Source organism: Acinonyx jubatus, chromosome A1 (assembly GCF_027475565.1).
Source record: "Acinonyx jubatus isolate Ajub_Pintada_27869175 chromosome A1, VMU_Ajub_asm_v1.0, whole genome shotgun sequence".
Lineage (NCBI taxonomy): Eukaryota > Metazoa > Chordata > Mammalia > Carnivora > Felidae > Acinonyx > Acinonyx jubatus.
In genome coordinates this window covers 105,834,191-105,851,376 of record NC_069380.1, presented here as the reverse complement: position 1 = coordinate 105,851,376, position 17,186 = coordinate 105,834,191, and the positions used below count along the sequence as shown (strand labels likewise).

The 17,186-nt window shown below is 39.6% G+C and overlaps 1 long non-coding RNA gene across 1 annotated transcript in view; it reads right to left on the bottom strand.

Annotated features, from left to right (window-relative positions):
- The window catches only part of LOC113604569 (uncharacterized), a 69,000-nt gene that overhangs the window by 43,133 nt on the left and 8,681 nt on the right, over positions 1-17,186 (bottom strand). The window contains exon 2 of the long non-coding RNA XR_008297535.1: positions 9,035-9,138. This is a non-coding gene — a long non-coding RNA (uncharacterized LOC113604569). The remainder of the gene's footprint in view (positions 1-9,034; positions 9,139-17,186) is intronic.

Sequence of the window (17,186 nt, the reverse complement as noted above, 5' to 3'; positions counted from 1 at the left end):
TTCTTTATCCATTCATCAGTTGATGGACATTTAGGCTCTTTCCATAATTTGGCTATTGTTGAGAGTGCTGCTATAAACATTGGGGTACAGTGCCCCTATGTATCAGTACTCCTATATCCCTTGGGTAAATTCCTAGCAGTGCTACTGCTGGCTCATAGGGTAGGTCTATTTTTAATTTTTTGAGGAACCTCCACACTGTTTTCTAGAGTGGCTGCACCAGTTTGCATTCCCACCAACAGAGCAAGAGGGTTCCCGTTTCTCCACATAGGATGGCTAAAATTAAAAAGGCAGGCAACGCTAAGTATTAGCAAGAATGGGATGCAATGGGAATTTTCACACATTGCATGGAAAATTGCATATTGGTATAAAAAGCATACTCTGTAACCAAGTGATTTCATTTTCCAGTATATATCCAAGAATAAGCTTCACATATATTAACTGAAACACATAGGCGGATAATATTCAAAAAGCATTATTAGTTATAGTAATTTTGGAAATAATCCAAAAATCTTCAAATAGGTTGGCTAAATAAATTGCAGCATATTTATAAGATAAAATACCGTTGTGTATTGCTTCTCATGTGGGAGCCATCTTGGCGGTTTCTGGAAAACATTTCTGAGTGTCACAGCTAGCGGAAGTACTAATGGCATTAAAAAATTTTTTTTTAATTAACCAATTTTAAGTTTTTCTTTAAATTTTAGTTAGTTAACATATAGTATAATACTCGTGTCAGGAAGTAGAATTTAGTGAGTCGTCCCTTACGTTTAACACCCGGTAGCGCTAACGGCATTTCGTGGGTAGAATCTAGGGACGCTGCTGAACATCTTAACATTACACAGCACGGCCCCTGTGACAAAGAATTATCTGCCCCAAAAGGTCCGTGGGGCCAAAGATGGGAACCCTTAGATATTAGTTTTCCATAACATCACAAATTACCACAAACTATCACAAACGACCACAACACGAGTGGCTTAAAACAACACAAATGTATTCTCTTACAGTTTTGTAGGCCAGACGTCCACTGCAGGCTGCCATGGGCTGCAGTCGCAGGGTTGACAGGCCTGTACTCTTTTCTGGAGGCTCTAAGGGAAGAACCTTTTCTAGCTTCTAGAAGACACTCAGTTTTCATTACTGTATTTTATACTTTTTAAATTTTGTGGCCCCTAGACCACTTCCTTCATCTTCAAACCTAGCAAATCCGGCTGAGCCCTTCCCACAAAGCTGTCTCTGACCCACGGTTCCTCCTCTTCCACTTTTAAGGACCCTCATGATTACCTTGAGCCCACCTGGAGAATCAGAATAATCCCCCTATATTAAGGCCAGCTGATTAGCAACCTATTTCCGTCTGCGAATCAATATTCCTTTGCCTTGTGCTGTAACTCAGTCACAGGTTCTAGGTGTTAGCATGTTGACATCTCTGGAAGACACAATTGTGCCAACCTTACCCCTCTAGAAAGCAACGAAAAAGACTGCACCACGACTGCACAGAGCAGAACTCCTGCATCTCACAAACATGATGGTGAATGGTTGACACAAAAGAGTATTTACATTATGGTTCCGTTTGTATAGAGCTCAAAAATAGGCCAAACTAAGCATATTTTTAGTTTGATGGGGATCGAATCATGATTTTCTGATCCCGCAGGGAGCGTCCTGAGCATAACACAGGTGGTAGAGCCAGAACTTTAGTAAAAGCTTTCTAGTTACCACACAGCTTCCTGATGCTACACTTGACCGGTCAGAACTGGGATAGCAGCTTTCTGTTAGCATATTCTGAGGGTGGCTTTGGGGCTTTTCTAGAAGTTCACCCTCACCTCCATTTCTTCAGCCCTCCCAAACATCCTGGAAGTGATTTAATCCTCTAAAATAAATCCCTTTCTGCTTAAAGTAGCTTGAATGGATTAGATGCTCTGTAACTGAAAATTCACCATTATGAGGCATTAACAATAGCTGAATAAAAGCTCTTTGTCGGTCAGCTTGAAGTATGAAGCATTGCGGTAATACTTTATAAATATTATCCCATTTAATCCTGACAATTATTAGGTATTATTATCATCTATCTTAAGTGATACAATTAAGAATCAAAGAGAGGAAGTTACTTATCCACAGCGAATTATGGTGGTGTTAGGAAGCAAATTCAAACCTGTGCGGGTCAGGCAATTCTTGCACTTTGCTGCTCAGTTTCATCGGCCTTTCAGACTGGAAACATAAGGTCTTCCAGTAAAGACTCAAATAGCTCAAAGGAGCATGGAGACCTTGATTCCCAGCCCCCCCCCCCCCCCCATTGACGAGCTATGATGGTGTACCACTCATAACACTTGATGTAAACAATAGATTCTGTTCTGACTAGTTGAATCAGAAAAGCGATGTATGAAGAATAACAGATGGTTAATGAATTCACCGGGATACTTTGGGGGCAAAAAGAGACTCAAAACTAAGCTTTTGCTGGTAACACTGCAAAACATGACATGGGAATGGACTGTGGAGGAAACTGTGCCCAGTGCCTCTGCTGGGTGCCAAAGAGCAGACGTTCAGCGTGACTGCACAGCCGCCAGGGCTAATTGTGCTTGTGCGCCCAGCAAGCCCAGCACTGCCGCCTGTGGGAAGCCAGTGCTGTCCCTGCTCCTACATCCCACATCCACTTGTTCCCCCTCGTTTCTGACTAGAAGGCTCAGCAGGTGTGTCTGACTGTGGTGCTCTGGTCACCTGCCTTCACACTCTCTGCAAAGGAAGCTAACAATTTGCTTCTGATTTTCACGTTGTAAATGTCATACCGTAGACATTTGCCCCCGAACAGAAAAGCCCTACAAAGATGGTGGGGAACGAAGAACGTGATAGATGTCTATCACAAACAAGGTTTAAGTTTAGTACCTACTGTATTTTGTACCGACATACTGAAAGAGTGAAGAGTTTACTAGTCCTGTTTCGCATCGGTAATTACAGCTGGATGGCATTTACTGATAACATTTTGAGAACCTGTCATTGGCTCTGCTCTGTGGAAAACGAGCTGCTAGTTTAAAAGAAAAATGTTTCTTTAATGAAAAATTATGGTAGACAGTGTTCACTTCACCAATTAGCCATCTCACAAATGAATAAAACAAATGGTCATTAGCATGCTGCTGATTTCTCAGTTGTGCATAATTCTGTTATAGTTTTGAGCCTATAGAGGCTTCCTTGTGTTTGTAATGGAAATTTTTTATACACAGATGTTAGAGTACTGTCATGAAAATAATTGAAGAATTATGAATTGGACATAAATTTTAATCACCAGCACTTTTAATTAGGCTCATTTTATTTTTCTTCTGAACATATGATTTTCCATGATGATTTCACTTCACTAATTCTTTATAGACCTTTAAAAGATCACTGTTAATAACTATAGTGTATATTTAGGATTTCAAAGTTCCACTCTCTAGATATATATAAACAGATGAACTGAGCACATCTTTACATCAGTCAAATTTCAGTTCCTTTCTCAGAGCTCCCACAGTTGGTGACTCTCCCCTGCTTTCCCAATTTCACTGGCTTGAAATAAATGCGGTCAATACACAACCCCTCATCAGGGAGAAACTAGGAAAACATATTTTTCTGTGGGTTAAAAATGATTTATTTTCATCCATATTTGTCAGGAAATTTTTTTATATGTTAGTCTCTGGCCTAAGTGGTATCAATTTAGCTGCCATGGCCTTATTAACATGAGCATTTTAAGACTTGTTTCAAATGGGATGGTAGCTAGCTCTTTACTTCCTTTTTTAAGAATGGTAAGCTGGGGTACCTGCGTGGCTCAGTCAGTTAAATGTCCAACTCTGGATTTCTGCTCAGGTCATGATCTCATGGTTCGTGGGTTCAAGCCCCACATCTGCCTGTGCACTGTATCAACACAGAACCTCCTTGGAATTCTCTCTTCCTCTTTCTCTGCCCCTAATGCACTCTTCTCTCTCCCTCAAAATAAATAAATCATTAAAAAAGATAAAAAAGAATAGTAAGCCTGCTTTATATTAAAAAATAGTAAAAGAGTTAATTAATTAATGTAAACAAACAAGTATGACCTTTCTTGGATTTGTCTGATAGGAAGCAGATGCTAAAAATATAGAGACGGGTGTTAAATGGACCAGTTGGCACAAGGTACTAACATTTACACAAGGAAGACAGACATAGGGAAATAACTATATAGACCAATAAGCCACTTTGTTGGGTAGATTAATATTCCCTGTAACAAAATCCTGACCCGTCTTATGTTCCTTCCTCCCCAGTTATCCTATCACTTCCCTCCTTCCGTTTTTTAAAATGTTTTTTATTTATTTATTTTTTTTGAGAGAGAGAGAGAGAGAGAGAACAAACAGGGGAAGGGCAGCAAGAGGGGGACAGAGGATCTGAAGTAGGCTCCACACTGACAGCAGGGAAATCATGACCAGAGCCAAAGTCGGATGGTCAACGGAATGAGCCACCCAGGTGCCCCTCTCTTTCTCTTTTAAGTAAATTGTTTTGAAAGTTGCTCTGGCAAATTTTCCATCTTCTGCTTCATCTAAAATCATTTATGTGTGAATTCTGCCAACCTGTTCCCCGACAAGGTCACTGAAACTTCTCTCACCAAAGTCACCATACTCCTCTTCTTACTTGGTCCTGTGGCAGGATTTGCCAGATGTCCTGCTGACTGCTCTGTCCTTATGGAAACACTTGACCCTTCCTTTCTGCGACATTTCACTGCCCTCAATTCCTTCCTGTGTTTACACATTTCATTTGGGCCTTTTTGCAAACTCTTCTATTTGTGTCTATCTTTTCAGGTTGCTCTTTCTTGGGAATTGGTCCTAATTGTCCTCTTATTGTGTATATTCCCTGGGACATTTCAACCATACTTACTGCTTAAATGGTCATTTACACATTAAAAACTCAAAGCTCCAACACATCACTCATCATCCATTTCCTGAAACCCACACTCACTATCCAACTGCTATGGAGCATGATATCTGGACTTAAGAGCACCCTGGCATAGCACTTTCCCCAAATGTTCACAAGTGAGCTCATGTTTCAAAACAGTGATTTTAAAACATTTTGCTTTCAGTCTTAACAGCTATTGAGCCCTGCAGAGCTTTTCCATTTGTGCATTATATCTACAAAATTTTGCCACAGAGCCTTTGAAAACTTTAAAATTTATTTATTTATTTGGGGCACCTGGTTGGCTCAGTCGGGTGTGTCTCCGATTTTGGCTCAGGTCATGATCTCCGGTTTGTGAGTTCCAGCCCCGCATCAGGCTCTGTACTAACAGCTTAGAACTGGGAGCTTCGGATTCTCTGTCTCTCTGTCTCTCTGTCTCTCTCTCTGTCCCTCCCCTGCTTGTCCTCTCTCTCTCTCTCTCTCTCTCTCTCTCTCTCTCTCTCAAAAGTAAAGAAACATTAAAAAATTTTAAATAAAAAAAGAAAATGTATTTATTTATTAAAAAATAAACCCATTACACATTAACCCATATAACATTTGTATGAAAAAAACTGTATGTGGAAAGCAAAAATCTTAGTGAGAAAAGTAGCATTGTTTTTAATTTTTTGCAACTCTCTATAATATATGGTCAAACACAAAATAGGTTGATTCTCATATCTGCTTCTATATTCATTCTGGAAAATTCAGTGGTGCACTACCAAGAGTAAATGAGAATTAAAAAAGCAAATGACATGAAAATATTAATATAAAATTGACTTTTACCTCACTGACCCCCTGAAATAGTTTGAGAGAGCTTTAGGGATGCCCAGATGACATTTGAGAACCACTGATACGAAGTATTACTAGAACCAGTGAGGGAATGGCTGAGCTGACCTACATTAAGGATCTCAGCTAGATAGTTGTGACAGAGGATCAAAATAAATACATAGTGCTGGTAAAAGTGGGGTTGAAAAGGGTGAGCATGGGCCCAAATTGGGAAAGGAAGGATAAAAGTCAGGGAGAAACTGTCTGACCAAACCAGATTGTGGATTAAGTATACATACAAGACGGTTCTGAGGGCCCGCCTAAGTTGGAAGGCCCATGACTTAATGATGTCTATGAAGGTACTGATGAGATGGAGGGAAAACGACACAGCTAGGATAATAACCAAGACATAAGAGCCTACACTAATGTGAGTTAAGGGGACAAGACATATTGTGGACAACAGAAAGAAGAGTCAAGAGCATGGAATAAAGATAAAAGTACAGGAACCCTGATTGGGCAAGGAAGCCACCTTTCAGAAAAAGGGTAGGCATCCCAGTGTTCAATTTTGACTACAATCAGCAGGGGCCCAGCATCTTAAATATGATGCATCACATGAAACACCAAGACAGAAACATCTCAAGAGTTGGGTACCACAATGCAAAAAGCTTTCAACCAGGAAGATGGTGCAATTTGGTTTAGTAATCTAATGGATATAGAAACAATGGATGGCTCCAGTTCAGGATTTTCTGTGGGTCTTTTTTCCTGATGTGTCCAGCTAGATGACCACAAAAGAAAGGTTTCCAGTTGTTCCAGCTGTTCTAAATCCCCCCAAGAGTAGAACCACCACCAACGGCCAATCAGATTATGCATTTACACAAAGCTCCAGGCCATCAGGCCAGGAGCAGCTGAAGCTCTGTCCTTGCTCTGCTTGCCAAGTTATAGACCTGACTGGTGGTCATCGTTCAGACAGTGGCTTTTCTAACACCATCCCAGAAGGGGGGTGTTTTTCTAATTTGCAGCAACATGTCACAGGGGCAAGCTGTGGCCTTGCATGAGAGAAATGTTTTCAAAACTGAACAGCATGATGGTGCTTCAGTGGCCAAATGACATCTTTTCTCCCGGTAAGAAGAAAAGCCCTAAAACAAAGTTACCACGGCAGGAAAATCTAGTTCTTGTGTTAACAAACACACAAAGAGTTGGTGTTTGCGAATGCAAAGCATTAGCTATAATCTTTAACTGTTATCTTGTAATTTGTCATTTATACCTAGCTACACACAAAAAAGAGATCACCTAATTAGAACTTTAGCAGAACTGGCACCTTTGGGGGACTTTGAAGGGATAGTTGAGCACTAAGACAGCCAGGAAATCTTGATGACCAGCCTCCTTCATCATTGTCTAATGTTTCTATTTACAAATCCCTTGAGCTCATCCAGGATAAGTGAAGGCCCAGTTTCAGAAACAAGAGTGTGTAGAATCTATGCCCTGGAAACAATTTACACAAGGCTATGACTGTGGCAGCTGAGGTATGTGGTCGTACTGAGAATACTTAGCGTCATTTGAGTAATCGGATTTCTTTCCCAGAATTATCACACAAATCAATAAGAATTCTTAAGCATCTTGCATGTGTAGGGGATATTTTTTTAAGTCTGTACATACGTATAGCTTTCCCAGCCTCCCTTCTTGGGTAGTGGAGCGGGGATTACTCCTTTCCTAAACTGTATAATTTGGGAGGAATTGTGGAGCCCAGTCTATTCCTCACCAACACAAAGGTGGGTGCATGACCCATGCCAGAAAATCAGACTTTCTACTCTTGGAGTTCAGTTATTACACAGAAACACCCAGAGGCAGAAGGAAATTGGAGAGGTTTGTCTGATTCCTGAGTCTTTGCTATTAAAATACCTGAAACTATTCTGTTTAGTCTGCTTTAAGGTTTAGTTTTCCTATTTGTCCTTTGATTTTGTAAGCTACATACTTTTCTTCCACCACATTCTTTTCTCCTCCTTAAGTGAAGCATGATTGTTTTCTGTTGATTACAAGCAAAGAAATGTAACAAAATTAGATAGAAAAATTGGGTTCTAGCAAAATACTCTCACGAAAATGTGATTTGGATTTGGTTTTTGGATGAGATGCAGTAACTGTAGCAAGATTTCTGGATGAGGAGAGAGCCGCTCATGGCCAATCACAGCAATCAGGATGAATCAGTCTATTCGGACTAGTGACCTGGACCACGTGCCCACTGAGAATGACACTCTGGGATCAGGTGTTCGTCTGCAAAGCTAATTGAAATGTGATAGAGAATGCCAGACAGTGTGGTGGAATATTTGGTCCTGATGGACAAAGCTAGAGAAAACAAACTCATAATGTACAATACTCAGTGAAAACATAGGATGAGACCACTAGCCTCCTGTGACAGTGCTAAAAAAAATTATTATTGACTCCAGCAGTAGGTTAGAGATCACTGAAAATGAAAATGAAAGAATGATTTTTTTTGAGTTGCTGAATTATAGAAGCCTATGGATTAATAACCTTGTCAGGGTTTTTCAGGTGAAAGTTAGAGCTTTGATCAAATAAGAGTGAGATTTGGATAACTGAAACAATGAAATAGGCGATGGTTTTGAAGGCCTTGAAAGCCCTGGACCACTAAATGCATCTGAAATGATTTTTTTTCAAGTTTATTTATTTATTTTGAGACAAAGGGACAGAAAGAGAGAGGGGAAAGAAAATCCCAAACAGTCTCCTCCATGTCAACGCAGAGCTTGACAACCCATCACAGGCTTGATCCCATGAACCATGAGATCATGACCTGAACCAAAATCAAGAGTTAGGCTTAACGGACTGAGCCACCCAGGTGCCCCTCTGAAATGATTTTCACTGCTACTCTCTTGGATGAATAAAATGTGCCTCCCTGAAGAAGAAAAGCTAAAGCTTCTACTAGTGCCTTATTCTAAGTAAGCAGGATTTTAAAAATCTCAACTTTGCTTAGGTGATAAAATGAAAAATAAGACTAAAAATTATTACAAGAATTCATAAATGTAAAGTGCCTGGGGAAATGAATATTTTGCTTAACCAATGATGATGAAAATAAATTTTTGGATTAGGCTAAATTTTTTATGAGAGAACTTTTGAGAGTTTCTATATCAAACATGGGAGCTCTATTTAGACGTAAACATTTTCCAGGTTCATTAAGACAACTTAGAGTGAACACAGACCATAAGTAGCAAAGGAGAACAGAAACATCTTGACATAATTTGGAAGACAGACTTGAAAGAGTTTGGGACACAAAAGTTCTACATTGAAAATCCCATGCTTTCAAAGAAAAACAAAAACAAAAACAAAAAAAACAAAAAAACAACTCTACCTCATTCCAGGGCTTTCACACTTGAGATGAAGAACAGATTGATGAGAGAGGGATGAGAATCTTTAAAAACAATTTTGATGGATGTTCATTCCAGGTCAGGAATTCTAGTGGAAAAGATGGCAATTGAAATGGAAAAAATGGGTGACTCAGGAGGTTAAGCATCAGACTCTTGATTTTGGCTCAGGTCATGATCTCGCTGCTCTTGAAATCAAGATCTGCATCTACTTCCAGCATGGAGCCTGCTTGCGATTCTCTCTCTCCGCCTTCTCTGCCCCTCCCCCACTCATGCGCACATGCTCTCTCTCTCTCTCTCAAAATACATAAATAAACTTGAAAAAAAAGAAATGGACAAAATTGGAGTCTATGATTTTAGCAAAAATGGGAAGACCCTGGAGGGCAGTGCCTATATAGTGGCAAATGGAGAGGAATGGGAACAGATGGTGTCTCAGGGAATGATTGACACTCAGAATTCTCTAGAAGGGTTACATAATTATAGAGGCCCACCAAAATAAAATATTCAGAAAGTAATTTAGGCTTTACTTAAATTGTAAAAACCCCAAATTCTAGGTCTGGTAAACAGAGGCCTGATTTGAGTCTTAACAGTAGGAAGTCCCAACCACTACCTAGGTCTCGTGCCTGAGTTATACTAAGAGTCAGAAGGCTTTGGATAAAGAAGAAGTCATGTACCATTAAGGAGGTGTTAAGAATTCATCAAATTAACATTTAAGTGGAGCACAGGATACAGATGGTAGGTTGTGGTGGTTCAGCAACAAACCTCAAGAGACAATGAAATACCAATGTTGATTACTCATAGGTACTGGGGGAAGTACCCCAGCATACCTTGGGGCCATCACATGGGGAAGTCAAGGCAGAGTGCAGACAGAGAGCCCGGACCTGGCCACATGCCTTTATTAAGGTATATGGGCGGAGTACTTTGGAGTTCCCAGGTTCAGTCCAGATTGGTCAATTCAAACTGAAAGAGGAGGGTTTTGGGAATCTCCATGGTCAGGTCTTACCTAAGGGGCATACCATGGGAAGGCCCAGGGAGGCAGGGGAGGCTACTGATCACAAGAGCTATTGGAAACATCAGATCAGGAACTTGCACCTGCTGGTGACTCTGTGGGCTATTATCTAGAGCATGTGCGTGCAAGCACATGGGGGTGGCGGTGGTGTGATTGTGTCTGTTTAAGATCACTTCAGGTTGCTTGGCCAAACAAAAGGGATGCCAAGGCAGCAATACCATGGGGGAGATTAGCTAAACTCATGACAGAGAGACACTGTGGTAACGCACAGGTGTGTACCTCCATCTACTTTTTCCTAAAGAAACTCGAGTAAGGAAGGACTGGTAGCTGAGAGATGACATTACTTTCTGGAGGTCTAGGGTCCCAGTTCAGCCAGATAGACCCAACGGGCATTACCTGGCATGAAAATGTGCCTAAGCTAAGTTTGTTTCATGGTACATGAAGGGGATCTTCAGTATTATTCATGGTTATTTCCCAAGTCCCTTATTGTATAGTTGGAATACATATCTCAAGCAACTACAAGAATTCTTTACCCATAAAATAAGTCCTTTGGTCTCTTTTGTTCTCCCAAACTAGCAAATTCAAAGTGAAATAATTTCACTGGGGGAAATGCAACATTGGTATCTACAGTCTGATCACATCCTCATTAAATTCCACAGATGGGGAGTTAGAAATACTGAAAAGTCTTGGGGAATGGCAAAGGGTTATTATAAACCTAATCAGATGATGACGTGAATTGCTGTTTGTGTTTCAGATGTGGTTTTCTTACTGAGGCAAATTAATGCAACTCCCGGCACATGGTAGGAAACTATGTCAGCTGAATATATTTGTCTATTTTTATAAATAGCATAACAATTTTGCTTTAACCTAGCAGCACAGCACTACACCCTTACCATCTAGACTCAGATTTATTTACTCTTATAACAAATGCTACTTTCTACTTTGGACTGAGATTTGTCACGGCAGTATACCACAGGCCTTCACAGTGTGGTTTACATATTGATAACATCATGCCTGTATGCCTCAGAGAATAGGAAATAACAGGGACCCTAGATGTCTTGGTGTTGTTTCTGATGGTGAAACCTTTGGTCAGATTTCCCTATTTAAATCCAAAATCACTTCACACATAAAATTAAAGACTTCTTTCTCTCTCTCTCCCCGCCTCACTTCCCTCCAGGAAAAAGAAAGGATATAATAGTAGCAAATAGCAAATGTAAGTGAGTAAAATACAGCATTTCAGAAAAATTAATTTACTATGTTGTAGCAAATGGAATGTGTGACATTTTCTGCATTCTTCTAAGAAATACATGTCTTAAATAATGACATTTTATATCAATGACACTTATAAAGGACAGGAAGGACCTGCACATTGAGCCTTCCTTATATGAAACAGTGAAGATTTGGCCGAACTCACCTGTGAAACCATCTGGGCCTGGAGCCACATGTATTTCTTTAGGCAATTAACCATTCAGCCTGTTTTCAAATTTATTCACATAATTCTACAAAATAGAATCTTAGTATTAAAAAAAACCCTTCTATTTCAAATATTATTGCCTATCTTATCACTATTTTGTGTGTCTGTGCTTTTGCCTTTTTTCCCTTGATCAAGTTAGCTATATTTTTTTGTTAGTTTGAGCTATTTTGCTGATCTTTTCCAAAACAAAGTATTTTCATTTATTAAGTTTTCTAGTATTTCTATCCTCTAACTCATTAATTTCTGTCCCCTATCTGGTATTTGTTTTTCTTTTAGTTCTATCTTTTGCCAGGTACCAATAATATCCCATTAAAAAAAGAAAATTTGGCAATATGAAGAGCTCAGAATTATTGTCTTCCTGCCAAGAGATGGTAAAGATAATTAGAACAAAATGTTTTCTTATTAGAGTCTTGTGTATTGTGCCTAATAAAGTATTATCTGATTCATTAAACATTTGTATTACCAAAAATATTTTGAAAGCCTTAGCCTGGACATAACATATATTAACTAATAAAAGAAATATGTCAGAAAAGGAAATGGTTTTGCCTGAAAGGCATATTTATCACAATATTTTAAAAAACTTTACTTGCCAGGGCTCCTGGGTGGCTCAGTCAGTTAAGCGACTAACTTCGGCTCAGGTTATGATCTCACAGTTCATGAGTTTGAGCTCTGAGTCAGACTCGGTGCTGACAGCTCAGAGCCTGGAGCCTGTTTCAGACTCTGTGTCTCTCTCTCTCTGTCCCTTCCCACTTGTGGGCTCTCCATCTCTGTCTCTCTCTCTCTCAAAAAATAAACTTTAAAAAAATAAATAACTTTATTTATCAAAAGAATGTTGAGGAAAATATATCTCACTGTTTTATATTTTATTCTTATCAGAACATTCAATTTATGAAGCTTATTAAAATGCAGATTTTAAGGCAGTCTATGGGTCTTACTTCATTGGAAAAGAGTGGAAAATTACATGAAAAATACTGAAGTGATGGGAAAAGAAGCATGTTTACTCTCAGGCTGATAAACTAAACAATAGAAAATGAAAACATTACTCTTTTTTTTCTGTTGTATTTTTCTGAATGTAAAATGAGTTCTCTCTTTCATCTCTCTGAATCTTCATAATACTCAGCACATCATTAGAGTCGTGGATTGTTAGTGCACGTGTGTGTGTGTGTGTGTGTGTGTGTGTTTTACTTTGGTTTTTCAATCTAGACTGTAATTCTAAAAGGACAATGGCCAGCATTCTCTTTGGGCTCACCTGAACTCCAAGCTAAGTGCCAGGCATACTGTGGCTAATGAACACAGAATATATTTCATTCATCTAAAAGAAAATCTTCTAGTTATCCACTTTGTCATGTTCATCCTGTGTTCCTAAATTAAAAAGTAAAAGCCTATCATCAAATTCCATATAAAGTAAATTCTGGGTCAATTACACCCATTGCTAAGGCTGTAAACAGTGAGAAAGACTTGTGGCTATGCGATGCTTTTCCATGGTGATGCAGGGACAGGCAGATACTGGAAAACAACATCCTACTCAGGGAAAAGAAAAAAGGACAGAGATGTGTTGGCCCAGAAGTAGGTGAACACTAAAGACTGAAAATAAAATTCCTCACCTATTTCATTTATCTATCTATCTATATACTTTTTGTGGTGGGATTTAATTTTTTTTATTTTGAGAATGAGAGTGTGTGGGTGTGTGTGTGTGTGTGTGTGCGCGCGCGCCCACATGTGCATGGGGGAGGGGCAGAGAGAGAGAGAAGGAGAGAGAGAGAACCTCAAGAAGGCTCCACACGACCTGAGCCGAAACCAAGAGTCAGATGCTCAACTGTCTGAGCCACCTAGGTGCCCCGGGAATTTTTTTTTTCAAAATTTTATTTAAATTCTACAGGAGTAGAATTTAGTAATTCATCACTTACATATAACACCCAGTGCTCATCATAACAATTGCCCTCTTTACTACCCATCACTCATCTAGCCCATCCCCCACCTACCTCCGTTCAATAAACCTTCAGTTTGTTCTTTATCTTTAAAAGTCTCTTCTGGTTTGTTTCCCTCTCTCTCTTTCTCTCCCTCTTTTTCCCACTTCCCATATGTTCATATGTTTTGTTTCTTAAATTCCACATCTGAGTGAAATCATATGATAATTGTCTTTCTCTATTTCTTTAATTTTTTAAATATGGGATTTCTTATGGTAACAGTGTACTGATAAAAATTTCAACATAAGTAAACTGATACAGTAATTCTAGCCTTCATGCACCTGAGTATTCCAAAATGGCCTGAGATTCTACATTGTCAATTTAGTCACTTAAAGAACTTGCCTTTTTCTATTCCCAACAGAATTTTTTTTTCATATTCTTATTTTCTTCCCAGTATATGACTGAGCCCAGAGCTGGAGATAATAATGGTCAACTTCTCTATCTCAAAGAATTTATAATAAGGCAGTGGTTAACTTCCCATCTTGGGAGACTGTTCTCATAAGATAATTTCACATTGGAAAACCACAGAACTGAACAGTAAGTTATGTTTAACATATTCATTAGGAGACACTGCATTACAAAAAAAAGCAATCCACCCTTTAGAATGGATATTAAATGGAGATTAAAGATTTTAGAAATGCTTAGACAATTGTTTTGAGCAACCAACAATTTCTACCAACACATATCCAACACAAGAGGGAGAGAGAAGAAATACTGTAATGATAACAGCATTTAAATGCACTCAGGAACAGCTGAGGCAAAAAATAATTTAAAGAAATCATAAATCTAGAAATGCCCAGATTACTGTTTTTTTAATTATTAAAAAGTACTATTTTCTGTCTATAAGATGCTTTGCTACATGTGCTTTTCATTATTCCTCAACTTCAGATGGCTGAGACCCTCCAAAGCTAACCTGATCTTCTAATCTAGACAACAATGATGGGGTTTTTCTATCTATGAAAATACTCCTTCTTATTCAATGCTAGGGAGGGGCTGGATGGCTTCAGTGTCCAGTGGGCTAATGGTAAGAGATGGTCATCCTGGGGCAATCAGACACTGATATTTTCTGCATTGCATATGAAGCATCCAGCTGAAAAAACCAGAATTAATGCCTTACCTCCAGAAGATGAGGCTAAATTTAATCATTTCTGAAATCTTAATCTAAGGGTTTTCACATTTTTTTTGCTAGTATTGCCTAATGGATTTGTTAAAAATGCAGATTTCTAAAACCCATTCCCAGAGTCCATGATTCTAGAGCCCAAAAAGCCATTTTTTTTTAAAGAGCTTTCTGTTTGGTTCTAACCTAAGCAGTCTATGTAGCACATTTTGACATTGGTTTAAACTACATTCTGGATACCTTGTAACCTTGGATAATCAATTACTGTACTATGATATTTCACACAAAATGTCACATCACATAATTTCTATATTATTTCTACTGCCATGGATGACAAGCTTTAGAAGCATCATAGACATTGATGAAATGGAATCTGAAAGAGGTTCTCTGATATTTCATAAAGGTTTAAGAAACAGGTTAAGGTCAATTGATGGGACTGTTGTGTTTTGTTGATGTTACTAGCTCACTGGTATGTCTGTCTGGTGACTTCTTTTCCTCACTGTGGTTTTTCCTACAGTAAACATAGACAAAGAGATAAAGTCCTAGATAAGTTTGTCACCTTTAAATGTCTTCCTGTTTGCTGAGGCCACCCCTTATTTACATTCCAGCTTCATGCTGTAAGCGGCCTGACGTAACCATGAACAGAACTGCTGAAGACTTACGAGAAAATCCTGAGTTTTGGACCTTATTTTGTTGAACCTTGTTCAAGTGCAAAGTTTTGATCAGAATTTTGAACAAATACAGGCAGTCATGTTGTTTCCATCCTACATTTGGCTCCTAGTTGGCTCATAAGACAACTAAAACGCTGGCTCCCTCAATTAGCTTTGTTAAAGATTGGTTATGGCCACTGGCAACACCACCTTAGACTTAAGCAAGCAAGACCCTTGCTCTGGCTACTCCTCAGAGGGTACCATGCTTTAGAGTTTCTTCCTCAAAAATTTATAACTCCCAGGGCACCTGGGTGGCTCAGTCGGTTAAGCGTCCGACTTCGGCTCAGGTCATAATCTCACAGTTCATGAGTTCGAGCCCCACTTCAGGCTCTGTGATGACAGCTCGGAGCCTGGAGCCTGCTTCGGATTCTGTATCTCCCTCTCTTTCTGCTCTTCCCCTGCTCACATGCTATCTCTCTCTCAAAAATAAAGATTAAAAAAAAATTTTTTTTTTAAATTTATGAGTCCCCTTCTGGTACCTGAAACCAGACTGTGCCAGCAATGTCATCTAGGCTGAAGCTCTATGTCCAGCTGAGGACCTAGTGGATCCAAGTCCCCATTTTTCCTTTGGGGAGCCCTCTGACCCTATAGTCCTCCCAATCATGTGAGGTTGATTGGATGTGCCAAAAAGCTTGAGGATTCTGCCTATTGCATCATCCCGTGAGCCAGTGGCCAGGTCCCAGTACCAAGTGGGCAGCTTGGTGAGCATATCACTCCTACTGCCAATATGGTAAGTGTTTTGTGAAATGGTGCAAATTCACACCTCCAGAATGATGCTGACATGCTGACTGTGGCTGACACTCATTCACACTGGGTGTGGGATAAGCGCATGGCTTTGGGATACTGAAGGCCCACTGCCAAATCATGGTCCATGTGTATGAGCCTATTGATTGGCACCTACCCATGTGCATTCCAACCATCATACAGGTACTTCTTTAATATACAGCAGGATATTGTGCTTATTCTTTACCCTGCGTAGAGGGGGCTCCACTGGCACCCAGGATGTTTGTACCAGCTCTGCTTGCAAGCTCACCACCCTGAGTGAGTAGTCCTTCTTGCAGGGCTACCCCTATCTCTTCAGAGGCCTTGAGGGCTTTCAGGACTGCTGCTAAAACACCATTGGTCCTTCTGATGAAAGTCTTCTCATGCTTCAGATCTAAGCAACTAAGAATTCCTAAACCATGGTGGTGACTGATATTCTGTTCACTCTGTCTATGAATACCTCCCTTATCCTTCTCACTGGTGGCAACATGTGGAAGGGAGCAGTGTGGCCAAAGATGAAAAAGATTACATTTTAGGAAAGCTGTGATCATGTGTGACCTAGAGTGACATAGAAGATACATTCTTCTACATTGTATGCAATAAAATTTGAAATGATGAATTTAACATGACCAGGAAATAAATTATTGGTCTCATTTCCCTGCATAATCTGGGTGCATATGCATTTGTGGTCATTATCAGTGAAGGTCAGTAACAGCCTTTGAGAGGATCATTGAAAGTCAGTGATCATGGGCCCTATTAAGGATGATACACTGTCATGAGTAATGATGGAACCAGCAGTAAATGAATGGTATTAGGGAATTACAGAGGCAAGGAAGTCTATGCTTCAATACAAAATAAAAACACAAGTTCGGAAGAGCACAGCATTGTCTATAATAACACTGTTGCCACCTTTATTCTCACAGTGGGAGATATGAAATTAAGATGGTGCATGTGACAGTAAAGGTCACAACAAGTGGTTCTTCTACCCAAACAGGAAAAAATGGTATCTGAACACCATAAAGAATATTTATGTGCACTGGCTGGACAATAAACTCATATGTAAGTGGGGCACCTGGGTGGCTCAGTTGATGAAGTGTCCA